The sequence below is a fragment of the Schistocerca serialis genome, chromosome 4 (genome assembly GCF_023864345.2).
Source record: "Schistocerca serialis cubense isolate TAMUIC-IGC-003099 chromosome 4, iqSchSeri2.2, whole genome shotgun sequence".
NCBI lineage: Eukaryota > Metazoa > Arthropoda > Insecta > Orthoptera > Acrididae > Schistocerca > Schistocerca serialis.
Window position 1 is genome coordinate 76,179,308 of NC_064641.1, and position 19,954 is coordinate 76,199,261.

Consider the following 19,954-nt stretch of genomic DNA (forward strand, 5'->3'; position numbering starts at 1 on the left):
TTCACTCGCCGCTGAGATCCTGCATCAAGAGGTTTGGAGCAGACAAGAAGAATTTACGTGATATCTGGAGAAGTAATCCAGTATCGACACTGTCACAATCAAGACTAAACACAATGGAATTAATTTGAAGCCATACATAATGCAAATTATGAATATTGACCTTGAATTTATTGATATTGAAAGTCTGTTGATATTAGTATCAGTTAAAGTTCACCCAGGATTGTGTACAGATTCATAATTTAGCTTCAAATTTCTTTCAACTATTCTTTCCAATCAATTTTTCCAATTATTGAAACAATTATTAATCAATTTCTATTCCTCCATCTATACCTATTCAACGATCACAGAAAAGAAACATGCTCCCACTTTTTTCTGTTGATTATAGTTTTATGAAACAACAGTGAAAAGGTGACAGCCAAACTGGTTTCAATGATGCTATCAGATCTGATATTGTGTACAGAAATGGATTTTTCCATGAAATCTTGCACCAAAATTTTGCTTGAGCATCGAAATGCAAATAGAATAAGTTAGTGAGCTTGTGGTGCTGCACATGCAACCAACTTAGCAAAGAATGACATAGTGACCACACTCATTGTGTTCTCACCAAAATTGTTTACTTGTTCAATCAAACATCAGAATATATATTTGGCCATAGCTAAGTACTACTTGTAGCTTTATTTAGTTTCACTCATATTTAAGATGGGTCATTTAACTATTCAAATTATGCTCATGACTGACCAAGAAAATCTTACAACTAATACTTGCCAACTTTGAATATAGCCTTCAAGATTAGGTTATTTGATGAAAACTAAAAACAATAGAAGTGAAACATATATGTGAAAATTTTTTACACAGCTCTGCATGTAGGTAAAATAAAATAATATTCTTGCTGAATCTTATGCAAAAGTCCATAATAAAATCATTTTTACACACATGAAACATGATAAGTACACAGTGACTTTAGAGAGAAAGACAAAAAAGGCGGACAAGAGTAAGCACAGCTTAACAGCAGAAAACGTTGTACCTTATAACTATGGGCTTCTTTACACAGTGGTCTCCAAAAGGAGAGTCTCCTTTTCTAATTTTACAACTTTGGTGGTGTTCTTTCACACAGGTGCAGCCCTAAACATTCTAACAGACTAGACAAACCAGTTGTCATAGATGACATACAGTTAGCTACCTAACACAAAATTATTTCCCTTTCAATGACAAGACATATAAACAGTTGGATGATCTACCTATGGTATCCTCTCTCAGTTCAGCCCTTGCTGAGTTCTTCATGTGCAACTGTAAAACACAGTTCTTGGAAAATAGCCCACTCTCTTCCTAGGTTGGATACTGGTTTAGGTATGTTGATGTGTGGGTGGGCACTACCAGAAAACTTCAAACATTTCTCAAGCAGGTAAATTCTAAATACAATAGTATCAAATTGACAATGAAGTTTAGAGGTAACCCAATAAATTATTGAAATCGAATCCTGCTCATAATTTCAAGATTTATAGGAAACCTACCATCACAGATGTAATATCTACCAATTCTCAACACCCAGTGACCAATAAACATCCTGCCTTTCATTCCATGATACATTGCATAATATCTATACCCATGAGTGATGACAACTTACAAATTGAATTAAATACAACCAGACAAACAGCATCAAACTATGGCTACACTCATGTCTTGGTGGACTCTGTAACGCATAAAAAACAGAAATAACAGGCCTTCTCTTCTTCACTCTGTTCTCAACCTACTATCTCAAGATCTCAATAAATGGCACATGATTCCATTTTTAGGAAAAGTCTCCCTGGATGTGGCCAGAAAGCTTAAATATGGAAACTTTAAAACACCATTTTATGTGCTCAATACTATTGGTCACTTTTTGCCCAATTGTAAAGACAGCATTTCAGCTTTGGAAAAGAGTGAAACACACAAAATTACTTGTAGTTGTGGCAAATTCTGTATAGGTCAGTCTGGTAGAGCAATATTCACATTAATTGAAGTAACACCACAGAAGTTGGGAACTTAGAAAAGGAGACTCTAGTTTTCCAGACTGCCTACTTAAGGAACGCTGCAGTTACAAGATATAACATGAAGAACTACATCACATTAATAAAGGGAGAAATATGAAGTATCTTGAAATAATGGAAATTAATAATCCTTATTCGCCACTTCTAAGACACTCTAGCTGCAGATACTATTGATAATCCCAGCCAGACTATGTTGTAAATAACTCCTCCTATTGAAATGCTCCATTTTTCCTATATTTCAGCTCATGTGTTATATAATCACACCTGCTTCACTTACCTGCTTAATGTCACTTGTGTATCTCACCTGCTTGTAATACTAGACCTGTTAAAAGACAAAATTATTTTGTTCAACCACTCACTTAGAACATGTTACCAAAGTTTATAGTCCAATTTATTTTCTTCTCAGAACAATCACTGTAATTTGTTATATAGTTCATTACTTAATGCATCACATATTTTATCTAAGTTCAATAGTTTCTCATGGCTTTTCCACTGAAGTAATTCGTCTTGTTAGTCCATAATCAAACATTAACAACTGCCATATTTAGAAATTATTAGAGTCGACACTGTTGAATAAATAATTGTGAGTAAAAGACATTTAGTGACAGTAACTATATTTGCATTTTCAGGTTAAATAAATTGAACACAACAACCAAGGGACATTATATTACTCAGATAAAACTCAGAGCGTAACACCAGAGAGGTCTAATATATTCCACATGATGCACTTTGCCACCATCTCACATGAAATATATTGTTCACACAATTCCAACACCCATCTTTGAACATATGTATTGACGTTTGCCTTCACAAGATAAACAAGATAGCCCTACAATCTTTCCATGCTTCTCTTTGTCCTAGGGTTTTGCCAGAAGGTCAACCAACATGTCTTCTGTGCGGAGGTAATCCACGGCAATGTTTTGTCGCTCTATGTGGTCCCGAATAAAATGGTGCCTTATATCAATACGTTTTGTCCTAGCACTAGTGACATCATTTTTAGCTAGGTTAAAAGCTCCTTTATTATCACAGAAGATCATAATAGGTCCCACCATTAAATTGGTTTCTATTTTGCATATTAATGTTCTTAGCCACAGTGCTTCCTGTGTGGTGTAAGATTTCGCCATATACTCAGATACTCAGCCTCTATGGTACTCAATGCAACAGTTTTTTGTTTTTGAAAGGACCATGAAATGAAGTACCCCATTAATTTAAAGCAGCAGCCAGTAGTGGAGTGCCTATCTCCCAATTCACTCTCCCCGTCCGCATCACTGTAGCCTTCTAGTTTTGCATTACCTTCTCTATGGTACCTTAATTCACGGTTTGAAGTTCCTCTTAGATATTGGAATATCCTTTTCACAGCTTTCCAGAGCTTTTTCTTTGGATCTCTGCAATTTCTGCTCACTGCATTGGTGGCAAATGCAATGTCGGGTCATGATGTTTGAGACAAATATAACAGACTCCCTACTGCTTATAAATATGAAACATTCTTATCACATTCCACGTATGTCTCATTTATATTTAACTTTATTCCTACTTCCATTGGAGTAGTTAGGGGTTTAGAGTCACTCATGCCAAATTTCTTAAAGATTTTTTCTGTATATGATGACTGATTTAAGCTCAATTCTTGTCCGCCCTCATCCTTAGTGATCTGCATACCTAAATAATGTTTAACTTCTCCCAAATCATGCAGCTTTAAATTGGTTTGCAGCTGTTCCTTAAAAATCCTCATTTGGCTTTCATTTTCAGTCCAGATAAAGAAGTCATCCATCCATATTGCCATTATTATTATCTCTTCTCTTCCCCTTTATAATATATACTGGGATCTGCCTTAGATTGCTTCATATTTTTCTTTATTAGAGTTTTATGTAGACATCAATTTCAGCAATGTCCACTCTGTTTAAGTCCATAAATACTTTTTTGCAAACACCAAATTTTTCCTTTTCTGATCTGGTTTTCATGGCTTCTCTTGGTGGAATGACATATATCTCCTCCTCCAATTTCCCATTTAAATACGCTGTTTTTACATCCAAAGATGAACTGTTAAATTTTGTTTTGCTGCCAAGGCTAAAAGGTATCTCAATGAGCCATATTTGACTACAGGTGAAAAAGTTTCTTTGTAATCTACCCCTTCTTTTTGTGAATATCCTTTTATTACAAGTTGTGCTTTATATCTTGGTGATGAATTTTCAGTGCTCTTCAAAGTGAATACCCATCTTGCCTGTAATGGTGTCTTACCTGCTGGCCATTCAAAGATTTCGTTCTGAGATAAATATTCCAATTCACTCTCCACAGCTTCTTTCCATTCTTGAGAGTTTGGGCCGCTCATTCCTTCTTGTGCTGTTGCTGACTCATCTTTCAAAGACTGGGCTCCATACATCTCAAAATCTGCATATTCTTTCAGTTTTGGTACACGAGAAAAATGCCTTACATGTTTCTCTTCATTTTGTTCATCCTCAAACTCATTGTCATCATAAATATTTTCATTTGCCTTTGACTATCCTCTTCCTGTTCTTCACTTTATCTTTCTTCACATAAGGTTTCACTCTCGGAACTAGGTGCAGTTAACTTAATAGTCTTGCCCTCTTCAGAGTCCTTTGTATTTTGAAAGAGTAATACATTTCTGCTTGTAACTATCCATTTATTCAATGGATCCATTAATCGGTAGCCCTTTGAATTCTCACAATAGCCTACAAAAATATATGTTTTAGCTTTTGGGTCCCATTTTCTTCTCGGCTGTTTTGGAATGTGCGCCACTGCATCATACCCAAAAATCCTTATCTTGCTTAGGTCAGGTTTCCTTCCTACCCATATGTCATAGGGAGTTCTATTCCTTAATGCTATTGTAGGTGATCTATTGCTCAAATACATGGCCGTTGATACTGCCTCTGCCAAAAATCTTTTGGTAATCCAGCATCAGTTATCATGCTCCTTGCTTTTTCGACAATGGTCCTATCAGCCCTCTCCTGTTAACAGACCTGATGATATTCTTTCCCATCCACCTTTCAACAATATTACAATATTCCTCAAAAATGTCACTCACTTGGTCTTTGGAATTAAGAAAATAAACATGAGTATATCATGAATAATCATCAATAAACATAAGAAAGTAATAACTCCCAACCATGGATTCACTCTCCATCAGGCCACATACATCTGTATGGATCAACTGTAAGACCTCAGCAGATTTACTTTTACTGGCCGTAAAATATAGCCTTGCTTGTTTTCCTTTTGTGCATATCTCACAAGGGTCCTTGGATACACTATAATTCTGATTTCCCTTTACCATATCCCTTATTAGAGACGTACTCTTTGTATTTCAGTGTCCAAGTCTGTGGTGCCATAAAAAACCTTCCACTGAGTATACTGAATGGCTAACATTTCTACATTTACTGCCCGTGGTATCCAACTTAAATATACCCCTTTCGTTACTTGCTGTAGTTATAACTTCACAATTTTTGTTGATTATTCTTGCCCCGTGCATGTCAAAAATGACTGTATTTCCCTTCTCAACAATTTCCCCTACAGACAGTAGGTTAGTCACAACATTTTTCACATAATGAACATTGTTTGCTGTAACCATATCGGGTTCACCATTTACACTTACATGTAGGGCTAGTTTCCCAGCCAAATGACACTGGAGCTTACTGCCATCAACAGTATATATTTCCACATGTCTTATCTTTAACATCACAAGGTAGAGATTTGTCTTTAACAATATGCACTATGTATCTGAGTCTAAAATCTGTTCCAGTTGACGATTCCCCACATCTCCAATTAGAACAGAAACATGAGAGTACCTTACCTTTATTATTGGTCCCTCTCTCTGGGCTATCAGCAACATACCTCTTTTGCTGTGTGTCTGATTTTGGATTTACTTTGTCTCTGCACTGAGATGCAATATGCCCCTTCTTCTGACATCTATAGCACCTCACTGATCTCTTCCTTTTGTCTTTTGAATAAAGAGCAGATGCAGTTTCCTTCACTAGTACATGATAGCTTGAAGTACTCTTTACATCCTGTAGGATTTTCACTTAAGCACTGTCACCTGTGATTGGTATACCTGAGCTTTCCAGCCCCATAATCATAGGTGCATACCTTTTGGGCAGTCCTGCCAACAGTAGTGTCCCTATCCATTCATCAGTGATCTCATACCCAATGTTTCTCAGTCAGTTTGACGTGGCTACTATTTTGTTGATGTATTCGTCTATACTATTGCATTTATCCAGCTGAGTGGTAATTAACTCACATAATAATCCTACTTTCCTTGTAAGAACTCCTCAAATGCACTTCGTAATTTGTTCCAGATTTCCTTTGCTCTCACTGCTTTTTCAATGTGAACATATTTCACTGGGTCAACAAGTAATATAAATGTTGATTTTGCTTTCCTATCCTGATCTGTGGATTTCATTGTCCCATCCACCACATCCCATAGATTGTGCAAATGTAAATATGCTTCTATTACAAATTTCCACGTTGCATAATTTTCACGACCCATAAGTCTTTAAATCTGCAAAATTTGTGTCGTGCTCATTTTAACAGTAACATTTATCTTTCTTGATGTAAAGAATAATACCAAAACATAATACAAAAGACTTGTGTTCATCTTGTATGGATAACTCATACTTCAAGCAAGTGCACTAATTGGAACTTTTCCAATATTTTATCACTATTATATGATGTATAGACTTTTTCCATATGCATCACTGGGCCCATAAACTATTAGAATCGAGACAGTTGAATAAATAATAGTGAGTAAAAGACATTTAGTGCCACTAACTATATTTGCACTTCCAGGTAAAATACATCGGACACAGCAACCAAAGAATATTAAATTACACACATAAAACTCAGAGTGTACAATAGCACCAGAGAGGTCTGTTATATTCCACATGATGCACTCTGCTGCCATCTCACACAAAATATATTGTTCACACAATTCCAACAGAAATGAAATGAGATATCCCGTAGATGCACTGATTTAAAAGCTTTGATCCAAAAAAACTTCACAGTTACACATATTTATCTTCGTAGCTTTTGAGGCCCTGGCAACCAAAAACCTTTTTGAAAAAGGAGATAAGAAATACTGTAGAATATTACACTAAAGTGCTGTGAGTGTTTACATTCACAATGTATAAAATAGTTTACCAAGAACTGATGGCACAGTCAATCAATGTAATAACAAACAATACGAATATTAGGATTGATTGTTACCATACAGAGGAGCTGTTGAACAGTACACAATAGAGATGGGTCGAACTCGTTCATTCTCGTGAACTACTTCATTCATTTCACTCTTTGCCGTGAAGCGTTCAAATGAAGTAGTTCATTTATGAAGTACGGAAGCCTGGCGAAGTTGCCCAGTTCGCCGCTCAGCCGCAGCTAAGCTCGCTTCGCCTCGCTCGTACAATAAAGCTTCATAATACTTCATAATTTTACCAACAGATGGCCAAACTACGCAGTAATGTGCATGCAACATTTTATGCTCTTACAGTGTCTGGGTTAACTAAGTAGAGCATGGTCAAAGGGGTCAAAGGAAAGATATATAGAGAAGCCTGTCACATATAAAGAAGGTATTACGTTTAATCTTGCTCGACATTTTCTCATGAAGCGCCCAAAAAAATCTTTATCTGCCATGTGAAACCTTATTTGTTGTATTCATGGACTGAAAACTAGGGCTACCAATGAAATGCAGTCCAATTTTATGTTCCTTTTAAAATTTAATGCAAAATAGAATGAGTATGTTTACCACTGTCACAAAGTCTATATACCTATGTTAAGTAATTATTCAGAAGTTTTCTTGTTGATTTTATTTTTGTTGAGAATAATAACCCTCTAAATTCAAAATGTAAACTGTCACCTGTAGTCATTGGTACGATTTCAGGTAAAATCCCTCTTTATTTTATTCGGAAAGCAGTTTTTGTGTCTGTTCACGCTTATGCAATGGCTAGCAACTCGCAATCGCATAAAAGTAGTGAAATTTGGGGTTTCTTTGCCAATTTAGGCGATGGGAAAGTAAAGTGCAACTGTTGTTCTGAGTGTATTTCGCCGCGTGATTCGTCGACAGGCAGTAGAGGGAGCATAGAAATGAAGGGAGAATGAGTGACGTAGCGCCGACATAGTGGGAGAGGGAAAGAGAGTGAGTGAACTAGAAAAAAGTGTGAAGTGTGCTATCTGTGAAGAGTTTGAAGTACCAGTTCATTGAAATTGAGTGGTTAGTTCACACTTCACTGGAGTGAAGCATTCATTTGAATGACTCATTCACGAGCTCCCCATCACTAGTACACAAGCATACTCAATAGTAGACTGTTCGAGTTTAGCTATCAGATAAAGTCCTTCCTCAGAAAAGTAAACAAAGATACATAATTATACACAAACAACTCACACATATTGTCATCTCCGGTTGATGTGGCACCCATTACTGTGGCAAGTAGCAATCTTGTCTAGGATGGGTAGCAGTGATACACAGATATGTGAGTTGTGGAAGGGGAGGGAGCAGGGTAGGGGTGAGGGAAGAAGCTGTGGCACTGCCTCTGGGAACTTGTAGGGGCAAGGCAGGGACAGGATGGTGGAATGCTAGGAACAGCATGGGGAGAGCTGTGTTTAGGGTGAAAGCAAGAAGTGCGAAGAGGTAAGGACTACACATACGAGTCAGAGGATAGAAGGTACATGAGAGATTAGAGTTGAAGTAGAGAAGGAGGTACAGACAGTTGGAGGACACGAATTAGCAAATGTTGAGGCCAGGGGTACTAAGAGAATAAAGAATATGTTATAGGGAGAGTTTCCACTTGTACAGTTCAGAAAAGCCGGTGTTGCAGGGAGGATCCAGATTGCGTGGACTATGAAACAGCCAATGAAGTCAAGTACAACCCATTATGCGACATGCCCAGAACTTGATGGTCTAGCAGTCTCTTGACCAAAGTTTGGAAGTGGCCATTCTTGTGGACAAACAGCTAGTTACTGGCCATGTCCTCTTTGAATTTTGCACTGTTGTTGCCGCTAAGTCAGTAGACTACATGGCTGCTTTCACCCGTAGCCCTACCTCAGGAAGTGGTAGGAAAAGCTTTTGAGAGGAATGGAGTAGGCGGTAGTGGTGGGACATATGTTACACGTCTTGCAACTAGGTCTTTTACAGAGGTATGAGCCATGAGGCAAGGAGTTAGGAGCATGGGTAGAATAGGGATGGACAAGGATATTGTGTAGATTGGGTGGCTAGTGGAATACCACTATGGGAGGGGTGGGGAAGATATTTCTCACTAAGGGCACAAACAGAGATAGTTGAATGTGAATTAGTTGCACCAGTTCTGTCTGATACTGAGTCATGAGGAGGGTGCTTCTTTGTAGCGTGTCAGTGTGTATGTGAGGGTGGTAGGAGACTGTGGAGACAAGACATGGGATATCTGTTTTTGACAAGATGGGGAGGACAATTTTGGTCTGCAAAGGCCTCAGTGGAGCCATCAGCATATTTACAAGGGGACTGGTCATCACTGTAAATGCTACAACCATGGGAGGCTATGCAGAATGGAAGAGGCTCCTTCATGTGCAAATGCTGTCAGCTGTCAAAACAGAGATATAGTTGGGGGCTGGTTGGTTTGATGTGGACGGATGTACTGATGGAACCATCTACAAGGTGGAAGTCAACATCAAGGGAGGTGGGTTGTTGGACTGAGGAGGAGAGTTGAAATGGATTGGCAGAGAAGGTATTGACGTTCTGTAGGAGTGTGGATAGTGTGTTCTCACTCCTGGTATGAATCACGAAGATGTCATCAATGAATCTGAACCAAGTAAGGGGTTTAGGATTCTGGGTGGCTGGAAAGGATTTCCCTATGTGGCTCAAGAATAAGAAGATGCTGTTCAGGTGCCCATGATCAGTGACTTTGTTTGTAGGTCTTGCCTTCAAAGGAGAAGTAATTGTACATTAGGAAGTAGTTGGACATAGTGGTCAGGAAGCAGATTGTGCGTTTGGAGTGAGTCTCGCATTGAGAAAGATGTGTTCAGTGGTGGCAAAGCCATAGGCTTGATTATGTTGTATAGGTGGGGTAACATTGACAGTGACAATCAGGTGGAACAGAGACAGATCCGTGGGGATAACACAGTTCTGTGTGTACGAGTTGTGCATGTATGAGTATGTGTGTGTGTTGTGGTTCTTCGTCTGATGAAGGACTTTGTCCTGTTCAATGTGCCTGTTGTTCAATGGCTTCTTTATATAATATCATAACCAAGTATACACAATTTCATATTCAGAGTATTAGAGACAGGAGAGGAGAGTTTACATATCTGTTGCTGTAACACATACAACTGGAACATGGCTGACAGATACAGAAATTTGATACCATAATTGAATCCCTAGCTTTTGGAATCTGAAATTATTGAAAAATTATTGGTGGAGGATCATACTTCCCAAACACAAATATTTATAGTTCTGGCAAACTTGTTTAATCAAAGTTGTCTTTTCCTCATTATTTGTAGGAAAGACAACTAGCTTCTCACATTTAAAAATGGCATATCATCATGTGCTAATAGAAAGGATAACCAGTTTCTCATGTCCTGGTAGTATAAAAAAGAATATATTATGTGTAAGGCATGACAGCAATTAAAGTAAACCCCTTTCTGATCACTAATGGACTTTACGTTATTGGTGATAATCAACATCAAGGGAAAGAGCATGTGATTTAGAGAGAGATTACATGAATTTCACACCAGAATTCCTTTATTTTGTCAACTGTAATGCCTTCAGCATTAATCATTCTCATTCTTACATCCTTAGGATTAATGATAAAAATATCTGTTTAAATGCATATTTTGCCAATCAATATGCCATAAACACTGGCAGCAGTCAGGACTCTCAGGTTACTGGCAACAAGCATAAGAGGAAACACACACTATCAAAACAAGAACAAAATATTCCCTTGTTGCACAAAAATATCCTATACGCAATTCATCAATCTGCTGTCTCGTCAGGGCTATGTTTTTATAAACTCATAAATTTAGAATACATGTAAGAGCACAGATTTATGTCACTGAAGACCGTAAAGCACAGAAAAATCTAGAGGAGGCCTTTATACAGCAGCAGATTTCAGATGGATGCTGTATTACATAATGAAGTGTTTGGAGTGACATTTAATGTATGCCATACTTTGTTTTCCTGTTAATGTAATTTTCCTCTCTTCAGGCAAAGGAATTATTTAAAAATTCCAAAAATCAGACGTTCAATAAAATTCTTTTTTAAATTTTGTTTTATGCTGGTGGTTGCTGCACACTGCTGCAATCATTTCTGTCCAGCACCTGGTAAGTAAAGACTCCTCTGGCACTTCTAATTTTGCTATTATCCATTTATGACTTTTATTTTAAGTCCATTTAATATTACTACAACAGAAAAAAAACAGTATACCGTTAATCCAAATTAACTGGGACCGGACCTTGTTCGGATTACCGATTTGTTGAAATTAGCTGGAATTATGGTGACGAGTTTCTAGAATGATGTATACCAAGCAGATAAGTAGGTACATCATGGTAACAAATGGGAACAAGTGTGGGAACAATGGCCCATTCTCACTCCTTGTTGTTGTGCGTTGTTGAGACCTTTCAAGTGTCTGAGGTTAGTGCATTGCCAGTTGGCTTGCAAAGTGCTTGGTTATGTTAGTTATCGATCACTGGCATATGTAAGAGTTGTATTGTATTTGTTCAGGTGTAGTGGTGTAAGTATCTTCGTCACGAGGAAATGGAAACATTTAACATTAACTCTCAAAGAAAAACTGAATGCTTCGCAGCAGATAGACAATAGTGAGAATGTATTTAAATGGGCAATGGAACTGAGTGTTGGTAAAGCAACCATTTGTGATTGGAAGAAGAACTGAGTAAAACTTGAACAGTCCTGTGCAATGTCTTTGGGAAAAACAATTGAAATTTGGCAGACTTTGCAACAGTCCCAGTACGATAAAGTGGATGAAGCTCTTTGCCTCTGGTTTACGCAGGAAGGAGAAAGGGGAACTCCTTTGATTGGAGCACTGGCACAGGAGTAGGCTGTTTATCTGAACAAGTTAATGAATGGTGATGAGTCTTTTAATGCGAGTATGGGTTGGTTGGACAGATTCAAAAAATGTCATGGAATCCATCAGCTAACAGTTACTGAAGAGAAGTTTTCTTCTGACCATGATGCAGCGAAGGAATACTTGGGTGAGTTTGAAAAAATCATAAGAGAGGGGAAATATTCTACCCAACAAATTTATAACACCGATGAGACTGGCTTTAATTTTAGGGCATTGCCAACAAAAAGCCTGGCATCAAAAGCAGAAGACCATGCCCATGGTTTTAAAATGTGCAAAGATTGTGTGACTTCATTAGCGTGCAGCAATGCTGCTGCTAATCACAAGCTGCCTCTAATGCTGATCACCAAATCTGCTAGGCCCAGAGCTTTTAAAAATTGCAACAGTCCCTGCTCATATATTATCGCAACCAGAAAAAAGCAAAGAATGGTTTCATGGCCAGTTTGTTCCCTCTGTTCCACGGTTTTCTAAGGAAAATCATTTATCTCCCTGTGCAATCTTTTTGATTGATAATGCACCATCTCACCTCACCACTGAGGAATTATGTGATGGAGAAATTGTGGTGAAGTTTTTGTCACCGAATGTTACACCACTTCTACAGCCAGTGGACCAGGGCATCATGCAAACATTAAAACTGATTTACAGAAAACAATTTTTAAGAATTCTGATCCAAGATGATAGCATTCCTTTTGTGGACAAAATAAAAATGACCAATGTGAAGGATGTTGTTTATTGGGCCGCTGAGGCATGGCAGAATATTTCAGAAAATACTCCGTGAAAATCGTGGAGAAAACTGTTGACATCTCTTGAATTTCAGGAAAACTTAGTTGAAAAGAAGAGGTAAATCTGCTACAAATGATACAGACAGTCCCTGGATGTGAAGAAGTTAGTGAAGGAAACATAGATGAGTGGATGGCAGCAGATGGGGCATGTGTGGAGAACCTTACTGATGCTGATTTAGTTGCTGTTGTTACTCAAGACCAGGAAAAAGTGGACTGCTGTGACAGAAGTGACAATGAGCCTGAAAGCAACAAAGGAGAGCTGGTGCCACACAGTGATGCAGCAGAAGCCCTTGATCTCGCCCTTTTTATGCAACAGCCCACTGCTACGCCTGCTGCTTTGATGTTTGTGAGACAATGGCATCACTATTCATCATATAACAGATTGTCTTCATTATGTAAAAAACAATGACTGAGTTTTTGTCATCTAAAAAGTAGGGATAAAATGACTGCTCTATTTTAGTAAGTTTGACAGCTTTTATTTCATTTTTATGCCTTGTTTAAACCTAATGTTTTCTTGTCAATTTTTCTAATACATGTTTACTGTACTGTGTAAATTAAAATAGTGTGTATCTACAGCAGTTTACTGCACAGTTTTCCATACTTAGACTAACATTTTTCATGTTTAAATTAACTGAACGATTGGATTACCAGGGTTCGGAGTAGTGGGACCCTGCTGTACATATATAAAAACCTATCCACTGCAGGACTATTGCCTTTATGAAATTTATGTAAAATGCATTATTTTAATTCCAATAACAACTGCACAACGTATTTCAGAAAATTCTCTCAGGAAAAAGAAAGTACAGAATTTTCAAAATATTATAGATATCAGATTACTTCTGCAAGTAGTTCACATCAATGGTATTTTCTGAAGGCATGTGATGTTTCTTGTTAAGATAAAGCTTTAGACTACACTCATGTTTGGCTCTGTATGAACATAATGGGCATTGGAAATGAGCTGGCATGTTAAACTCATAATGTTGATGGTGCCATAGAGATCATGAGCAACGGTAAATTTGAAGACAAACTGGACATGTGAATGGCCCTTTTACTGTCGACTGGAGCAGCCTGTGATCTACCAGGCCATGTAAACCATTCAGCACTGCCTGTACACAGACATAATTTTTTAATATAGAGTAACAGTTTCAACTGTTGCTATACAGACATAAGGAGACTTAAGTTAGCATGTACTATACTGTGAAAAATATTTTTATGTTAATATTACATATATTTTTAAGTCCCTGTTAAGTGGAAACGTGACAGTATTTGTTACAGTCTTATTTTCTTCATTCTTTATCTTTATATATGAAGTTTTAATAACACATCCTTCACACACAGGTTTGAAGTGGCAAGACTTTATGTTTTGAACTGTATTTGATGGAGTAGCATTGTGACAAGATCTGTGATACTTTTATCGGTACAAATAACAATTAAAGAACCTAATTGAAATGCAGATGTATCTCTTGTGTTGCAAGTAGTTTGTCCTCATCTTCTTGTCAACTACAGCAGCCTGTGATCTACCAGGCCAAGTAAACCATTCAGCACTACCTGTACACAGATATCATTTTTAATATAGAATAACAATTGCTGTAAAGATGTAAAGGGACTGTACAGGCGAAAAGGGACTGTTTTCACTGATAAGTAGCTATCAATTTTAAGTCTTGATAGTTTATTTTGAACAGCAACTTCCTGTGTGTTTGGTTTCACAATGGTTATAAACATTGGTCCTTCCAGAATGTCAAATGCTAAGTATTGCCCATAAACTGTACTATCAAGATTCTCACCCTATACTTTACAAATGAAAAATCTTGCAACAATTTACTGTTCACATTGTTCTTACATACAAAACAATGCATTACCATTTATAAAAAGCATAGCTGAAAGTACTGAATCTCTCTATGTATTAAACTGTAACATATCACATAATATACACAAACAATGGTAGTGCTGCAACTGGATACTGAAATCCAAACACGTCCCATTGTTGACAGGACCACTGCACCCTCAAGTTACAGCTTAATTTTAAGATGGAATGAAGAGTAATGCTAACGCTTCTTAAACTCATGGAGGAACTGAAATGAAACATGGAAAATTTACCCAGTTTTCTGAAATAAATTATGCTACAGGATCAGTATGGAAAAAAGGGGAGGTGTACCCTATAAGATGAAGATCTGGAACATTTCACTGTTTCAAAATATGTTTGGAAACCACAGGACTGTTTCTAAAAAATTGGGATATATGAAAACCCTAATGTATACATACATTATATTATTACATTATTGGAAGTTACACAACCTTCCAGTAAGCATAGATAGATACATAGACTCAAACATACCCTTTCCAAACGTGTGTGTGTGTTTGTGTGTGTGTGTGTGTGTGTGTGTGAGTGCTGTGCTGGCATGCACATGCATGCCCACTCAACATGCAGCTCATATGAAAGCTAGTGAAATGTCTAGTGATTGGTTGCCTGTGTTCATTTTTGTTTACTGCCCACATCTGAGAATTTACATGTTTGTAATGAAAATAGCATCATGTCAGACATAACGCTTGTTCTTTGTGTGTCTCTTTAAATTACCAGTATAGGGGGAGGAGGTTTGAGAGAATACTAGTATAGTGACATCCATACCAAATCCTCTTGCAGGTAGCTCTTTAAACAGAGAGGCATGCTGACAACTTCATAGTACATTTACTCCAACATGACCTTTGTGGTCATCAGTAAATCACAGATTGAAAACAAGGCACACTTTCACAAAAATGATACTAAAAGGAGAAATGATTTACTCCATCCATCAGTCAACTTTAGTATGACACAGAAAAGAGTGAAGTATTCAGCCATAAAAAAACTTGGACCATGTACCTAGTGAAGTATGGTATTTAATGGAAATAATATGAACTTGAAACACAAACTGAACTAGTATCTGCATAGTAACTACTTATACTCTATAGAAGAATTCCTAAATATGTAGTAAAATGAATGTGTGTGTGTGGGTGTGAATGTGTTTAAGAGAAAGAGGGGTGAGGGGGGGAGGAGGGCAGAGGTGTGAAGAGGGAGAGGGACACAGAGAGAGAGAGAGAGAGAGAGAGAGAGAGAGAGAGAACATAGTTCAATATAAATCATAGAAAAAGAAGCATATGAGGTAATGAAAATGATCAGCATGTTGCCACATTTTCTGCTGAGAAGATGTACTACAATTGTAAAACAGAGTCATTCCACATTGTGTGATGAGGGTTTGCAATCATGATCCACACAATACGCAAATAACCATCACTCATTTTACAAATCCCTTTAATTCTACCAATACAGAAAAAGTTTGTTGTTGATGGTGTTGTGGTCTTCAGTCTAAATACTGGTTTGATTCAGCTCTCCGCAGTAGTATATCCTATGCAAGTCTCTTGATGTCTCCTTAACCACTGCAACTGCATCCATTTAAACTTGCTTACTGTCATTATGCCATGGTCCTCTCAGCAAAGTTTGCCCCTCATACCTCTTTCTATTACCAAACATGTATTTCTTGATGCCTCAGGACGTGTACTGTCAACCTATGCCATCTTTTACTCAAGTTATATCATAAAGATATTTTCTTTCTAACTCAGTTCATTACCTCTTCACTGGATACCCAATCTAGCCATCTAATCTATAGCACTCTTCTGTAAGATCACGTTTCAATAATTTTCATTCTCTTCTTGTCTGTTACGTCGATCATCCACATTTCAATTCCAAATAGGGCACCATTCCAAATACATACTTTCAGAAATGACTTTTTAACATGTGGCATTTCACACATGTGATGTGGTTGGATAGAACTGTGACTGTGACAGAAAGTTATTGAAGCACAAAATCAGCTAGTAAGAAGAATGTTATGTGATATAGGTTCACTGCTAGAGAAGCCCCTAAATCACAGTTGTGTGCCAGGCACACACCTGACAGCAACCACAACCATGGCAGGGCTTCACGGCATCAGTCTATTGGCCTCTGTAGCACATGAATACTGTTTTCAATGTATATACTGTTTTCAAAGTATGAATACTGTTTTCAAGGATGCCATTGCTCTGTGGGTGGTAGGCAGACATTCAGTACTGATGAGTACTGCAAAGACTGCATAGTTCACTTAACAAGGCCAATTAGAATTGCTGATCTTGATTGGTGTTTATAGTCACCAGACATCCAAACATACAGCTGGAAGATGGTTAACAGATAGAGAAATTTGAAATCATAATTGAATCTGTAGCTTTTGGGATCAGAAATTTAAAAAAATATGTTGGCAGAGGATCACATGATCACATTTCCCAAACAAAAATATTTATAGTTTTGGCAAAGTTATTTAAACAAAGTTGCCTTTTCCCCTTCTGCTAGTAGGAAGGATGACTAGCTTCCCATGTTTTTTTTTTTTTTTTTTTTTTTAAAAAAAAAAAAAAAGAAAAGGGCTTATCATCATGTGATCATGTGCTAATAGAAAGGATAACCAGTTTCTCATGTCCTGGGAGTACACTAGACTCTCTCTAATCTGGCCATTCCTGGCCAATATGTGTGCCAGATTAGCAGAAGTGCTTGATTATTGAGTGTGTGAAATTTTTTTTATTCATTTATTTTGTTTTTTATTTTGAAAACATAGGGGATATAGTGTACTATACTTTATTAAACAGAAGTATACAATTTTAAAAAACAGAGCATATACTTTATTAAATCCAAAGATACACTAATTTTCAAAGAAAACTTCATCTTTGAGTGTATACTGTACATAATTATACAGTCAAGTCATTCACTATGAAACATGTCCCTAATTTTTAACTGTCGCAATGATGATACACGATAATGGCATGCTTTATCACACAACCACTTTACAAACATTACATCGGTACTGCATGTATCTGGTTGTTGAATAATGTACTCCAGGAATACCTCGGCAGCTTCAGCACCAGAAGTGTGAGAAATCTTCATGCTCTTTCCTCATGTGTCCTTTTCTTCATCACATTGATCATTACTTTCTTGCATGCTTTTGATTATTTATTCATCTGTTACAAGTTTGGTCCATATTATATTTTCCTCATTCAGCAACTTAGTAACAGCTTCATCATTGATTTCTTCTCCTCCTGGAAGGATGTGGAACATGTCAGTGTAAAAAAGTAATTGATAGTTCCAAATTGATTGGCCCATCATTGTCACTCACTATTGGATCCAATTCAGCATCAATGGATGGCCACAATCTTCTCCAGCTCTTCATATGGTAGCACTCTCCACTTTATCCTATGCTTCAGCTACTTGAAAAACATCACATATGTTAATTGCTTTCCATGTCTTCAGCATAGTCTCGCTAGTCGTTTTCACTTTTGTTCAGCAAGGAGACAGGAAGTGAATGTCGATAATGAGGTTTAATTGATTCCAAAATTCCCTGGTCCATGGGGTGAATTAGGACTGTCACATTGCATGGGAGAAAGAGTGCTTGCATACCGTCGGACTTTAGAGAAACGTCTGGAGGATGACTGGCAGCATTGTCAACTATATCAATAGCTTTCAGTGGAAGCTTTTTCTTCTTTAGCTCTTTTCTCACTGCTGGTACAAACGTTCCATGGAACCACTGAGAAAATATTTGTCTGTCCATCCACACTTTCTTCTGATCGCAATACTGCAGTGGTAGAGTATTTATGTTTGTGTGTTAAAAACAATGTGGATGTTGGGACTTTCCAGTCACCATAAGCGGTAGTTTATGACACCCATTTGCATTACAATATGCCATTAATATTACGCGCTGTTTCTGTTGCTTGCAAGCTTCCTTCTCGTCCTTGGCAGCTTATGTTTTTGAAGGAAGTATCTTGTAAAAGAGTCCTGTTTCATCAGCATTATACAAGTCATCAGCAAGTAAATCTTCTTCCTCTTTTATCTTCTGTCTTGCTTACAAAATCATCAGCATCCTTATTAGCTAAGCCACTTTCCATGGTGATTGTCAGCTGTCAAATGCCATGTTGTTTTTTCCAGTTTGATAGCCAAACTGCTCACTGCAAAAAAGTTACTACTACCAAGTTGTCTGTTAAATGCAGCTGCTTTCTCCTTTATAATCTGGCCAATGACTGAAGTTCCTTTACTGTGTTGTTGTATGAACCATCTATAAAGAGCTACATCCAGTTCATCAATCTCACTCTTTTGTATAACCTTCCGTTTTCCCAACTCACTATCCATTTGTGCTCAGTAGTGTCGAATAACATCTTCTTTCTTTTTGATGTCATAAATAATTGCTTGTCCAACATTGAACTCGTCAGCAATGGCTTTCTGTGAAGAACCTCGATTTAACTTACCTAAAATTTCGAGCTTCTGCTTGAGGTCCAGTGTAACGTGTTTCCTTTTATGAGACATGTTTCTGAAACTGTAAAGAAAGCTACAATTTGAAATACAGTATACAAAATATTGTTTAACTAAGCATTTTTGCAAATGATAATTCTTGTGCACGTGTTTTTGTATGTGTGCCAGATTACTGAGGGGCTGGCCTACTGAGGGCCGGATTAGTGAGAGTCCAGTGTACAAAATATAATTTGTAATGTGTAAAGCATGACAACAATTAAAGTGAACCTCTTTCTGATTACTAATAGACTTTACATTAATTGGTGATAACCAACATCAAGGAAAAGGGCATGAGATTTAGAGAGAGATTACATGAATTTCACACCAGAATTCCTTTATTTTGTCAATTGTAATGCCTTCAGCATTAATCATTCTCATTCTTACAACCTTTGGATTAATGATAAAAGGATCTGTTTAAATGCATATTTTGCCAATCAATATACCACCAACACTGGCAGCAGGCAGGTCTTCAGGTTACTGGCAACAAGCATAAGAGGCAACACACACTATCAGAACAAGAACAATATATATTCCCTTGTTGCACAAAAATATCCTAAATACAATTCATCAATCGACTGTATCATCAGGGCTACATTTTTATAAATTCATAAATTTAGAATACATCTAAGACCACACATGTATGTCAGTGAAGACAGTAAAGCACAGAGAAGTCTAGAGGAGGCCTTTATACAGTAGCAGACTTCAAATGGAGGCTGTATTACATAATGAAGAGTTTAGAGTGACCTTTAATGTATGCCATACTTTGTT

The 19,954-nt window shown here is 37.3% G+C and overlaps 1 protein-coding gene across 1 annotated transcript in view; it reads right to left on the reverse strand.

Moving 5' to 3' along the window:
• Positions 1-19,517: 19,517 nt before the first annotated feature.
• LOC126474244 (uncharacterized) overlaps positions 19,518-19,954 on the reverse strand; it is a 23,703-nt gene continuing 23,266 nt past the window's right edge. The window contains exon 2 of the mRNA XM_050101707.1: positions 19,518-19,954. This exon is cut by the window's right edge and continues 669 nt beyond it. The gene's annotated coding sequence lies outside the window, so the exon portion shown is untranslated.